Source organism: Tursiops truncatus, chromosome 20, assembly GCF_011762595.2.
Source record: "Tursiops truncatus isolate mTurTru1 chromosome 20, mTurTru1.mat.Y, whole genome shotgun sequence".
Classification (NCBI taxonomy): domain Eukaryota; kingdom Metazoa; phylum Chordata; class Mammalia; order Artiodactyla; family Delphinidae; genus Tursiops; species Tursiops truncatus.
This window is the reverse complement of record NC_047053.1, coordinates 19,775,356-19,789,020: the sequence shown is the minus strand read 5'-3', so window position 1 is coordinate 19,789,020 and position 13,665 is coordinate 19,775,356. Positions and strand designations below refer to the sequence as shown.

The following is a 13,665-nucleotide window of genomic DNA, read 5'->3' as shown; positions in this document are numbered from 1 at the left end:
ACTGGGGCCGTCGCAATGAAAGCGTGTAGTCCTAATCACTGGACACATCCCGGGAATTCCGTGCTGTGTGGGCCCTGGCACCCCCCAACACACCACAAACCACCTCCTCTCTTCTTTTTATTCTTCTTCCAGTCACCTCTTTGTCAGGGAATGGTATACCCAGGCCTTTCCCATCCCCTCAGCCGTGCTGGATCCAGAGACGGGGGGTAACAGTGGGAGAGGGCCTCCACCTCCCTGGTCAGCTCCCACAGCTGCCGCCTCACGTCTCTGGCATTATAGGCTTTGCGCCCTGAGGAGTGCGCCGAGGGATGTCTGCGACGTGGGCTGGGCCCAGGATGGGTGGCTGGGCTGGCGGGCACTGCTCCTGTTCTGCTTGGGGCACCCCCAACCGTTCCTGTGGCTCAGGGCCTGAGGGCTGTGGGGCGGGGGTTCACAGGGTACGCGTAGGCCTGTAGGCCCAGCTCTGACTGCCTCTCTTTTGAGCGGCCTTCCCCTCTACAGTTTGCTGGAAGCGGATGGTCTGGGTAGGTGGCTCCACGGCATCCTGGGCCCAGGAGTCCAGAACCCCTGGGTGGACTGAAAGCCTTCCCAGTCCTTGGGGCAATTCCAGTTGTGGGGGCAGATTGTTGTGTGCTGACGTGGGGGCTTCTCGTCATCGCTGTCAGTTGTCAGGGGCCCAGGCTATGGGGCAGTGGGCGCGGCGTGCTGAAGAGTCTCGACGGCGATGGCGGCGAGTGGGTGGGGGGGACACGATCATTTTCACAGGGTCCATGGTGCACCGAAGGCAGACTGCAGGGGCGCTCTGCTTCGGGGGCTGGGTCTGCTTCCCAGGTGAGCATAACTTAGAAGCTTCTGTGGATCGGGGACAGGTGAGAGGCTGGTGGGGAGCCTGGCTCCTCCAGGAATGCAGAGGCAGGTTGCAGGAAGAGAAGCTGCATAGTTATGGTGTCTGAGCAGGGAGAGCGCGAGGGGAAGGGTCCCACTTAAGGTCAGGGCTAGAACACCTGGTTTCTGCCTTTCCTATTCCCCAACCTCCCCATCCTCCACTTACCTTTCTCACAAATAACACGAAACGCTTGGTGTAAGAAGCCATGGAGTCTGCGCCAGAGCTAGGTGGGGGAGGACACAGTGACTGAGTGGCCGTGGCCATGGGGGTCCCTAGGGCCCCAACCTACTGTGCCCACAGTACTACCAGCCGCCTTCCTGTCCCAGAGGCTCCTGGGGGTAAGCGGGTCACAACGATGTGGGGCTCTCCCTCACAATGTGCCAAGAGGGAGAGTCCTGGGCCTGTGTTTGACCCTCCAGCCTGGGCCAGGGCTTAGCAGAGGCCAAACACTTCACCTTGCATGTCTCTCCTGTAGCCAGCCACCTGCACCAGCCCATAGGCCCTCTGGCCTGTTTGGTGTCTGTCCCCATCAGCCCCTGCCTGGTCCTCTACACCAGGCTCTGACCTCTGCACAAACACTGGTCCTGATCTTAACTCCCTGAACAACCCCATTACCAATGACCACCTCACCCCAGCACTCACTCCCCCTTTCTCTCTGACCTCAGAGCTGTTCACTGGAAAGGGCTGTGGGCTCGGACCCCCTCCTCCTCCCTCACTGGCAGAGTCACTTCTCCAGGGTTTGTCTCTTCAGAGCCCCACCCCTACCTCCCAACATAACAGCAGGCAAAACCAACAGTTAAACTTTTATATTTACAATATTCCATCCTGGAGTCCCTGCGCCGTGACAAAGTCATGATGCAATCAAAGGCAGGACTGCAAAGCAGCACTGTGCCAGGACGGTGGACTACATCTCTATTGATTTGTTTGGTTGTGTTAAGCTTATCTATGGAAACAGCACAAGGGGGATTTGCGCCCAGGGTTAGGAAGATGAGAAAACTACTACCCCCCCCACTATTGTTATTACAAAATGGAAAGTACCTATTTGGCCCCAGGAAACTGCGAACACAATACACAAATGGAAATATAAGGATGTTCCTATGGAAACACCCCCAATTGAACAACAGTGGCCCTACGAAGGGGCTGTTGATGATTTTGCTTTCATATGGGTCCACTATAAAGAAAGGTTAATACTCTGGCAACACTTGCCAGGTGATAACAGGAGCATAGGAGGTATTGTAAGTGCTACTAGTGGAGTCAGGTACACAGGAACTGTAGGATATATTGTAAATATTTTTAAGGCACTATTCAAAAAACTTGCCCATGCATTTAAGAACAAAAAGTGTCATGAAGAACCTAGGGTTAAGAGAGGAATAAAGACACAGACCTGCTGGAGAACGGACTTGAGGATATGGGGAGAGGGAAGGGTGAGCTGTGACACAGCAAGAGAGGCAGGGACATATATACACTACCAAACGTAAGGTAGATGGCTAGTGGGAAGCAGCCGCATAGCACAGGGAGATCAGCTCGGTGCTTTGTGACCGCCTGGAAGGGTGGGAGGGAGGGAGACGCAAGAGGGAAGAGATATGGGAACATATGTATATGTATAACTGATTCACTTTGTTATAAAGCAGAAACTAACACACCATTGTAAAGCAATTATACCCCAATAAAGATGTTAAAAAAAAAAAACTTGCCCATGCAGAAAGAACACGAAGATTGCACTTCTGTATTAAAGACCTTACATAATAGCTTGGCTTAACTATTAGAAAATAACCTGCAACTAATGAGAACTTGGGGATTATCTTGTTAGTACATCTAGAAACTGCGGACATTTTCAGAAAACTGACAAAAATATTTTGAGGTTAGAACATGTTGAGATGTTTTGATTTTGTACATGATGATGAAACCTGCCTATATATAAATACCTGCTCTGAAAAATAAATTTGTGCTTGACGTGCTGACATCTACAAAGGGTGTCAGGTCTTGGTCCCTTCGCCGACGCCGTCCATCCCTCAGGTTTACCTGGACTCGTTGGAGCTGGACTCCGACAATTTACAATATTCTCTTCATCTTTTGCCAGGTTTAAAAATGTGTACAGAGCCGCGAAGGTTGGGGTGGGGACAGGGGATTGTCAAGGAATTGTTCTGGGGACAGGGGCTGGGCATTGGAGTCCATGGCTGAATCATGGGGTCCCCAGCCCCCTCCCATGCCCCAGTTTGGGGGGCATCTGTCTACAGGGTTCAGGGCCCAGGTCCCTAGCATTTAGAAGGCAGGGCTGTTTGGAAAGGAGCTAGATCAGGCAGGGGAAGGGGTAGGAAAAGAACTAAGTTTCCATGGGTGGAGGTGGGGGCAGAAGGGACAGTCAGGAGGCAAAGTTCTGGGGAGCCAAGACCAGGGATTTGGGGGTCAGTGGAAGACAGCACTCCACCCCCTATTCAAATTTGGCACCAATGAACCCACAAATGCCAGCAGACGAGGATTGGCTCCTTCTCGGCTGGTGTCCCTTGAAACCCTTCCCGACATTGTTCCTTTCCCCAGAGGCCCAAACCGTTCTCTTTGGGCAGTCACCTTACACACATCCTTTCAAATCAAATTCTTCCTGCTGGTGTCTGCCCAAGGCTGTCCCCCACTGCCCCCTCCATCTGTTCCTCAGTACAGCTGACCCCGTTCTCTCCCCCAACCTGTCCGGGGAAGTCTTTCTCCCCTGCTCTCCTCCCCTCCCCCCTCCACTGCTCCTTTCCTTCAGCCCTGGGGGCCCAGGGGAGAGGGGCAGGTCAAAGGAGGGGGTGGGCAGCTGAGGGGAGAAGCTGGCTTGAGACCAGGAAGGGATGTCTTCAGAGGGGGACGGCAAAGGGGGAGGGAAAACAGGGCAGAGAGGGAGGGATGAGACATGGCGAGAAGAGGGATGCAGGCGGGACCCCTTTAGCTGCCACCTCCCCCTCTCCTGTATCCTACCTGCCCTGGCCCAGGGCTGAGGAATCCTTGGCAAGTTTTGGGGGGTCTTCGCCCCTCAAACCCACCTCAGCAGTTTGGCACGGATGAGCGACGGTCTGAGGACTGAGGGAAGAGGCTGCCCTCAGACCGCGGTGAGGGCTTTGGTCAAACATGCACGGCCTCTGTGGGTGGCAGGTGCCACGCAGCCCCCACCCCACCCCCCCCCCCGAACTCTAGGGGAAGGAAGGGCAGAGCTTAGGTTCTGTTCATCTCCTCAGGGTTTGTCCCTCCCCCTCAGCTTCTGTCAGTTTGAAGTCCTTTCACACCTGCTGTGTGAGAAGTTAAGTGCTGGGCCTGAGGCCCTAAGATGCAGGGAAGTGCTGGAGAGAAAGGGGTCGTCTGCATGGGAAAACGTACATCCACATGCAAGAACATGTTTCCACTCAGAAATGCATCCTGGACCCAGGGGAAGACAAGTTCCCAGGCACCACAGGGATGCAAGATCTCCTCTCTTCCCCGTGGCAGGGAATGTGTGTCTGTCATCTGTGGAAGGCGAGGCCTGCCCTGGGGAGACCGTGCTTCACCTCACTTGTGCCACGGGGGATACACATGCTTCGCTGGGGCGGGAGGGCTGGGGGCAGGGCAGGGGGGCTGTGATTTCCTCGCTACTTCCCAGGCACCACCCTGCGTCGTCCGGTGGCCAAGGGTCGCTGTTTGTGAACACACCACTTCCTGGGTCTCCTGGGGGTGGGTGGTGGGAGGAGGTGGGGGCACAAATCCCCACAGAAATTCTTTGGGGAGCCAACATGTGTCCAGGGCGGCAAAAAAAAACCTCACCCTGCACATGGTTTCTCACCCCCTCGTGAGAAAGCACACCTCCACGTGGGAAAATACTTCCACGTCTCCACACACCGAAGACGGGTGTCCAGACGACGGAGGGAAAAAACACCCCCCCAGTTGTTCAAAGGCCCACGTCCGGAGAAGAGAACGGGCCACTCCGCGCGGGAGAAGCGCACACATCCCGGCGAGGAAACCCATGTCCACCTAAAGCTCCTCGATGTGTCACAGCTCCACACGACAAAAGCCTGTCGCCAAGTCCTCCTCCCTGCCTTCTGAGCTGGCCGGGAGGGCCGGGGAGGGGGGCCTCCCCGAGCCGCCCCCTATACCCGAGTGGTGGAGTGGGGATGGGGGAGCGTGTTTTTGTGGTTGGTAGCGGTGGGGGGGGCGGGGGGAAGGGCCCAAAGGGATGGAGGAGGGGGCGGCGGCGGGGAGGGGCTGGCCCCAGGCCGCTGGGCAGCAGGGTCAGGGCCCCGGGGGCCAACAGTGGCAAATCGTCCGGCGCCCGGCGCAGGGCCAGGGTGTAGTCGGGCGGGCAGGCGGGGCGCAGGGCCTCCGCAGGTTCCGCCCCGACGCCCCCGCCCCGCTTCAGCTGCAGCGACACCAGCTCCTCCTCGGGTGGCAGCTCACGGCCGGCAGCAGGGAGCAAGGGTGCCCCCGCCGGGCACGCCGGTGCCCGAGCCGCCGGGGCGGGGAGGTAGCTGAGTCGCCCTGCACCGCAGCTCCTGCCGCCGGTCACGCTTGTAGTAGAGAGCGGCGAAGGCAAGGATGTTGAGGAAGAGGAGGGAGGCGCCCATGGCCACGGTGACGCTGAGCTCCGTGAGTAGTCTCGGGAAGTCCCCGGGGAAGCGGTCGTAGGCCTGGGGGCCTGGCTCGGGCTCGGGCTCGGGCGGCAGGGTGGCCGGAGGCGGGGGTGGGGGGGGGGGGGGGGGGGGGGCGGCGCGGGCGGGGGGCACCAGGGGGCGGGCGCGGCGGCCAGCGCGTGGCGTAGGGAGGGAGGCGCGTGGTGGTGGTGAAGAGCTCCGTGTGCAGGTTGTGCAGGTGCGGCACGAGCTCCAGCCAGAAGGTCACCTTGTTGGCGCGGTAGTTGGCGCGCACGCGCGGCTTCAAGCCGATGTGCAGGTACAGCCTCTCCTTGCTGTTGAACTTGCTCCACACCACCTCCTCGAAGCGGTTGCGCTTGGTGTGGATGAACTTGGTGTCCTGTGGCACCGGCTGGTTGGGGTTCGCTGTGGACACAGCGGGGCAGGGAAAGGAGGAGTAAGGGTGAGGCTCCCATGAAAGGCAGGGTGTGTGGGCGTGCTATGGGAGGAATGGGGAGAGAGATGGACAGAGATGCAGAGAGCTGGGGAGACGGGAAGAGAGACAGAGACGGATACGAAGAGACAGAGAAACTGCCAGAGACGGACGGACAGACAGACAAATAGGGATGGAGCCAGACTGCCAGAGACAGTCTGAGATGAGGACAGAGGGGCAGAGAGGGCAGAGACAGACCACCAGTGACAGAGGCAGAGTCTGAGAATGAATGAGATAGAGACATATGGAAACAGAGACACAAAAGGACATGAGAGACAGCCAGGGGGAAACCAGCGAGTACAGAGTAACCAGATCAAAGCAAGCAGAGATATCAATAGATTTCAAGAGAGAGAGGCAGAGACAAGCAATAGACAGACACAAACCCTCACACACACTCAGATACACAGATGGGAGCACTCAGACAGCGGAGGGGAAAGGAGAGACAGACACGGAGCCGAAGGCACCAAGTGAGCCCGCCCCCCAGAAAAGACAGGGACCTCTCTGTCCAACTCTTCTGAGTCTTCAACACACACAGAAGAGCTGTCCGGCAGGTGTCTGAGTCGAGAAGGCAAGAGTGCCTTGATGGAGGAATGATGGCCGTGTGAAGGAGAGGGAGAGAAGGGGCTGAGGATGGAGGCGGTGTGTGCCCTGACCTGCAGGGATGCCCGACCCAGCCCCTCTGGCCCTCACCCGATCTTGGCGAAGTTGATCCAGTAGGTCATGACCACGGCGCTGAGCATGACATCATTCTTGGAGAAGTTGCAGGGGAAGAGGTCGGTGGCGCCCACCATGGGCACACCAAAGACGTAGGGCAGCTCATCCCGTGCGCTGCATCTGCCCACTCGGGTTGGCCCTCAGCCTGGCAGTGGTGGTAGAAGGTGTAAAAGTAGACAGGGGACTGGTAGTCAGCGTGCAACTTGGCGGTGGCCACAGCCCGGTGCCACCCACTGGTTGCCGGTAAAGAGCGCCAGCAGGGTCTTGCGCCACATCTCGCCATTGTCCCTGTCGGCCCAGTCCGTGTACATAAACTTGATGGTCTCCCGCAGCACATCCTTGCCCTCCGGGTAGCCATATAGGTTGTCCACAAAGTTGGAGACGGTGAAGTCGAAGGCGCTGGCGGACATGCCGTCCTCGCTTTCCGCCGAGTCCTCCACGAACTTGAGGCCCTCTCCCTGGTTGACACTGATGAGCATGTCGTAGTTGAGGAATTCTCCCTGCTGCATGAGGATCTCAGGGTCATCGGGGACTATGTCACCGTCCACCACGGGCCCAAAGACGATATGGTAGCTGGGGAGAAGGGGTCAAGGTCGCATCACCTGTTCACCGGTCTCCTCTCAGCTCACAGCCTGCTGAGTCCTCTGCTCAGAAGACTCCTCTCCCCTAGTTAAAACCTTCTGAGCCCTTCAGGGTACTTGACCTCTCGGGAAGTCCTCCCTCAAGCACTTCATGGAGCCTCGTGCACACTGGCTCTGTTTAGGCACCTCCGCCTAGGGAAGGCTTCTGGGAGAAGGCAGGGCCCCGGGAGGGCCTTGAAGTTCCCCTCTCCTGGCTAAATGGAATGCTTGTGGCCTGCGGGCACCTCTCACCTCAACCTCCTTGGAACCAGCAAGGAGAATGGAGGCCTGGACCTGGCCCTCTCCCACCCCCATACCGGGCGGGCTGTACGTCCTGGTCCACCAGCTCCCGAGAAGGCTTCCGGCGCAGACACTCCACGGCCTCGGCGCTGTCCTCCCGGTCACAGCCCACCTTGGCCGCCAGCAGCCGCGTGTACTTGAGAGGCTGGTAGTTGACAGACCAGCTAGAAATAGCAGTGCCACTCTGGGCGATGGCCTTCTGGAACAGCCCTGGTGGGACAGGCAGGCTTTAGGCTGGGCTGTATCAGCCCGAGGGAGGAGAAGGGGGACCTGGTGGGGTTGGGGGTGTGAGAAAGGGGACAAGAGGGACAGGCTGAGGAGGTGGCTGGTACCTTCCGAATGGTGGGAGAGGATCAGAATGTTGACACAGGAGGCCCCTGCCCAAGATCCGAAGATGGTGATGCGCTCGGGGTCCCCGCCAAAGTGGGCAATGTTCTCACTGAGCCAGCGCAGGGCCTGGATCTGGTCCACGAGCCCGTAGTTGCCTTTTGCAGTCTGGTCCCCAGTGCTGAGAAAACCTGGGGGTAGAGGAAGGAAAGGGGGCTTCCTGGGGGTGTCACAGCACGCTTTCCCTCTTTCTGGGCAGCTCAGTCCAACCCAGAAGCCATTCTGCTTCTGCTGGGTTTAGAGGAACCCTGCCAGCAGGTCCTCCTCCCAGACTCCAGGCCCTAGAGTTGGCTGCCCACCCTCACCAGGCACCCCAAGCCGGTAGTTGAGTGTGGCTACAATGACGTTGCCGTAGGTGGCCAGGACAGAGCCATCCAACATGTTCCCGGTGCCTTCCATGTAGGACCCACCATGCAGAAACAGCATCACCGGGTTCTTCCCGGGGTCCCAGATATCTGCGTGGGGAGGGGGCGGGTAGGTGGGCGGGTAGGTAGGTGGGGGACAAGGACACAGTCAGACCAGAAGCAGCACCGCCCAGCTCCCAGGCCTGCTGAATTCCAGCCCAGAGCTCAGGGGACATGTCACTCCCATCCCTGGGGGGCAAGACCGGATTCTCCTCCCTCCCTCTCCAGCTAACCCTGGCAGAAGATCCCTCCCCACCTCCTGCCGGTGTGCCCTACAGCACTTCTCCCCATGCCTGGCAGACCTTCCAAGAACCCTAGCAGAGGCAGGGCTGGGGGCTGGCCCTCCTCAGGGCATCTGCTGGACCAAGAGGAACCCCTCGCCACACACACACAGCAAATCTCCTTCCTGCTTCTAGGAAGAGCGAGCTCCAGGGCTGCCACTGAGCTAGAGATCCTGGGAGGGGTCCAGGCGTTTCCTTCGACTCAGGCCGTGGGCCTCAGCTCCACATGGTAGCCTGGTCTGTGGGTGAGGGGGTACCAGGCCCTAGGGTCCCTAGGGGCTTGGTCTCCTCCCCAGTTACCATGGCAACCCCCAGCTTAATTACTGTGGCCGGAGGCGGCAGGGTGGGAAAGAGCCTGCCTAATGAAGCCAGGGTCCAGCTCTAGTCTCGGACCCCCCAAACTGGCCTAAGTCCTGAGCTCTGGACCCCTTCTCTTGCCATGTCCCCAAAGGATCCCATGATCACTCCCATATGTAGAAGGGCCCCTTGAGGGGTAACTACTTCCGGAAGAAGGTGGGAGTCTGAGAGGTCTTGCCAGGGTCCCTGCCCCTGCAGCTCCTCCACGATGCAGCCACAGTGCCTGTGCTGGCATCACCCCTGGCCTCCAGGCCCTCCTCTTTCTTGACACCTGCAATCTCTGACCAGCCTGGGCACTCGGGCAAATAAGATCCAGGCCTGGGCCTCCACAGCTGGTCCCCAGTGCCTTTGCCCACCTCCCTCATGCCGCTAGGAACTTCCCTCCTGGCAGAAGGTCAACCAACAGGTCACTGAGACACTCCCCTCCAACCCCTCACAGACAGCTTCCTGCCTCCTGTCTCTTAGGACCTTCTATGACACCTCCTTCCACCTGACTTTGACCAGGAGCTCCTAGGTGGGCAGTGCCCTCTCTGTGTCCTCCCTCAATCCTGTTCTTCCCTTTGTTCCTGAACCTCTAGTGGCCTTCCAACAGTTCAGGCTGGTCTCCTTCCCTCCGAGGTCCTGTCCTAAATGTCCTCACCCCTCCCCGCTCCTCCCCACCCAGCACCTCCACTCCCAGCGAGGGGGGATGGGGAGTCAGAAAGGGGAGGAGCAGGAAGGGGGGCTGGGGCAACAAGAATTCAAAACCAACAGCAAAAAAGAGGATCAAGAAAGAAGAAAGAAAAAAACAACAACCAAAAAACAAGAAGCTCTCGGGGCAGATTCAACAAGAAAAGAAAAAAAACCCAAAAAAACAAGAAACCAAAAAGATCCGTTTTTGGAGAAAAAGAAAAAAAGAAAAAAGTTCTTTGCACTTTTTCAAAATTTTGTGGTGAAACTTCAAGATATTGGGCCCTGTTTTCAAAAATGTCCAAATTCTTTAATTTGCTTCAAATGTGCGTTTTCTGCATCGGACAGGCTTTGTTTTGGAAACTGTAGCAGGTTTCTGCTGTTTCGATTGTGGCATCCATTTGCCAACTTAAACTTGTTTTTTTTCAAATGTTATTTTGCTCCAAATTAAAATTGTTTTTTCAAATGTTATATTTCCCAAGTTTAAAAACAGTCCAAATGTCTTGGGCCTCCCTGGTGGCGCAGTGGCTGAGAGTCCGCCTGTCGATGCAGGGGACACGGGTTCGTGCCCTGGTCCGGGAAGATCCCACATGCCGCAGAGAGGCTGGGCCCATGAGCCATGGCCACTGAGCCTGCGTGTCTGGAGCCTGTGCTTCACAACGGGAGAGGCCACAACAGTGAGAGGCCCACGTACCGCAAAGAAGAAAAAGTAAATAAATAAACAAATTTGTTTTAAATACAGTTTATTGAACTGTAACTTTATAAAACTTAATTTTTAGTAATGACTGTTTAACAACTGCCTCAAAACATTCCTGAAAAGTTAACAAATGCCTCTTGAGCCAGTAAGAGCCAGTTCCAATACACCACTGTAAGGCAATCATCCCCAGACAATTTTCTTTTCATCTGATGTGGGAAATTGCCTTTTATAAGATACTTCATTTGGGCTTCTCATCACCCAACAAAATTTTCTCATGTATGGAAAGTAGGATACTTGAAGATTCAAAAAACACAGAATTTAGTGTGTATGAGAAGTTCAAAGTCATAGGAAACATGGGAGACCTGTTTAATATACAGGTTCCAAAGAGGTAGAAAGGACAGGGAGGGAGTTTTCTCCATCTTACCTGGATCTGTGTCCATCACCATGTCTACCCATTCCTGAGTTGTCAGTTTGCAAATATCCTTGTCCTTCACCATCCAGGAACAGGGAGCTTCTGAGAAAAGTGCACCACAGAATGGCTTCACTCTGATCACACAAGCATAGCCATATAGCTCTCCCCCAGCTAACACATCCAAGAGTTTGACTGTGAAATCTATCTGGCATTGAGACTGGCAAAAATGGACACAAGGTAATTTGTATATTGTGTTTTCTATTTTCTTTTTCAGAGAATCACGTTCAACCTTTTTTCTTTAGCACATCCCAGAACTTTCTTACTCCTATCATCCACTCCAATAAAAAGATAGGCTCGGGCTTCCCGGGTGGCGCAGTGGTTGAGAGTCCGCCTGCCGATGCAGGGGATGCCCCGGTCCGGGAAGATCCCACATGCCGCAGGGCGGCTAGGCCCGTGAGCCATGGCCGCTGGGCCTGCACATCGGAGCCTGTGCTCCGCAACGGGAGGGGCCACAGCAGTGAGAGGCCCGCGTACCGCAAAAAGAAAAAAAAGAAAAGAAACGAAATAGCTTCCTTATTTTCAGCTATAATTTGTCTCCCTATAACTTCCACCTGCTGGGACTCACAAACAAATCTAATTGCTTTTGAACTAGCAGAACTATACTCTCATGACTCCCAAGGCTCATTGATGTTACTTGGTTGCTGATGACAACCATGATAGATACAAAGTTTTCTGGGAGTCTAGCTCCATATGAACATCTGCTCCACATTTCCCCAAATTTCTCACTCATTCTCCTTTACAAGTTGCTCCTGAGCTATGATTTTACTAAGCTCTTCATGCTCTCAGACATAAACTGAGAGGAATGAGATTTAAAAAAACATTTTTTTTTTTTACCTGATGCTCTTGCTTTTCCTCTTGTTGCTTCAGTTCCACATCTGGCTTTGGTCTGAATGTTTGCCTTCTGTCACAGCCCCTGTTGCCCTTTGATATCAGCCTGAGAGGAGCAGGAACTCTGCCAGACTCCCCTAGTCTTCATAACATTGACCCCTGAGGAAGGCTGATAAAACTCAAGAAAAGCCTATGACAGGGCAGATTGGCAGGCCAGGGTCTGACCTCTGGGAGAGAATGAAGTATTAGTGGGGAAATTCAGAGGTTTTCAAGTGAGAGGCCAAAGCTAAAACGTCCCTCCTCTAAAGGGCTGAGTGTTATTTCTATACATCATACAAGCATCTCCTGTCATGGTTAATTTCACTTCAAAGCTCTACATTTATTTTAGATTAAGCTGTCCTGTACATATCTATTATGAACAATATTAACCTATTCTATCACCTTCCAAATCGTTTGTCCTATTCTATTCACTTTTATTCTCTTTTTCCTACTTTTCCTCTTTGTTGGACACAAGACCCAGCCTAGAAAAATACTCTTTGGTGAAGGTCTGGCTACCCCTGGGTGAGAGGATTACAGATGATTTTTCACTGAATTTCTTTTCCCATCCTTTTTTTCTTTAACTTTTCTGTATTTTCTAAATGGTCTACAATGAACATCAATTGTTTGCGTAATTAAAAAAAACAATTAAGTGAAAAAAATAAACAGGTAAGAGACAGTTATCTCTTTTGGGGATGCTGGTTAAACTGGAACAAGTGAATATTGCCAGCAATTATTGATGATGATGATGATGATGAACCTATTAACGTTAACTTACAAGGACAAAGGGTCTTTACAGATGTGATTAAGAAAGGATGTTGAGATGAGGAAATTATTCTGGATTATCCATGTGGGCCCTAAATCCAATCACAAGTGTTCTCATAAGAATTCAGTAGAGGGACTTCCCTGGCGGTCCAGTGGTTAAGACTTCGCCTTCCAGTGCAGGGGGTGTGGGTTCGATCCCTGGTCAGGGAGCTAAGACCCCACATGCCTTGTGCCCAAAAAACCAAAAACATAAAACAGAAGCAATATTGTAACAAATTCAATAAAGATTGAGTGATGTGGCCGCAAGTGAGGGAATGCCGGCAGGCACAGGAAGCTGGAAGAGGCACAAAATGGATTCTCCCCTGGAGCGTCTGAGGGGAGCACAGCCCATGCTGACACCTTGATTTCTGCCCTCGTATGTCAAACTTCTGGCTGTGAGAGAATAAAGTGTTATTGTTTTAAACAAACAAGGTTGTGGCAATTTGTTACTGCAGCCACAGGAAACTAACATACTTCTCTCCGCATAAGTCAAACCATCAAACAACTCTTTGTTTCTACTCCAATTTGCTTATGCTGAAATGGCATTCTGAAATAGGTTTCTGAATACCCCCTCGGGTTTTTTTTTTTTTTAACTGAGGTCACTCTTCCTATGGAGTTCTGCTTTGTTGGCATGACACTTTGTACCTGTCTGGCTCAAAAGTTATTTCCAGGATAGGAGGCAGAATACATACTATGACGAATAAATCAGCACAGCAACATAGTAAACTGCAGAGGTCTGCTCTCAGCTTCAACTTTAACCCTTTTTCACTCATGTCATTTCCAAATTCAGTCTCACTTTTATTTCATTTTAAAATTTATTATTATTATTTCTTGGCCATGCCACGCGGCATTTGGGATCCTAGTTCCCCAACCAGGGATCGAACCCGCGCCCCCTGCAGTGGAAGCACAGAGTCTCAACTACTGGACCGCCAGGGAAGTCCCCAGTCTCATTTTTAGTTCTACTACCTACCTTAATTCTCAGCTTCACTCTCACACTGAAATCCTTCTGATATCACTTACTTTTAGAAAGATAAAAAGGACCATCATTTACTGGACATATGCATTTGGGCACAAGGGACCAAGCTGGGAGTGTGGCACATGATATGGAACCTGAGATTACATGGCCAGTTAAGTGGAAGAGCT

The 13,665-nt window shown here is 53.8% G+C and overlaps 2 pseudogenes; both read right to left on the bottom strand.

Annotated features, from left to right (window-relative positions):
* Positions 1 to 132: 132 nt before the first annotated feature.
* Positions 133 to 3,409, bottom strand: LOC117309532 (spermatid maturation protein 1-like; annotated as a pseudogene).
* A 1,213-nt stretch (positions 3,410 to 4,622) lies between these two features.
* Positions 4,623 to 10,879, bottom strand: LOC117309620 (neuroligin-2-like; annotated as a pseudogene).
* Positions 10,880 to 13,665: the final 2,786 nt, after the last annotated feature.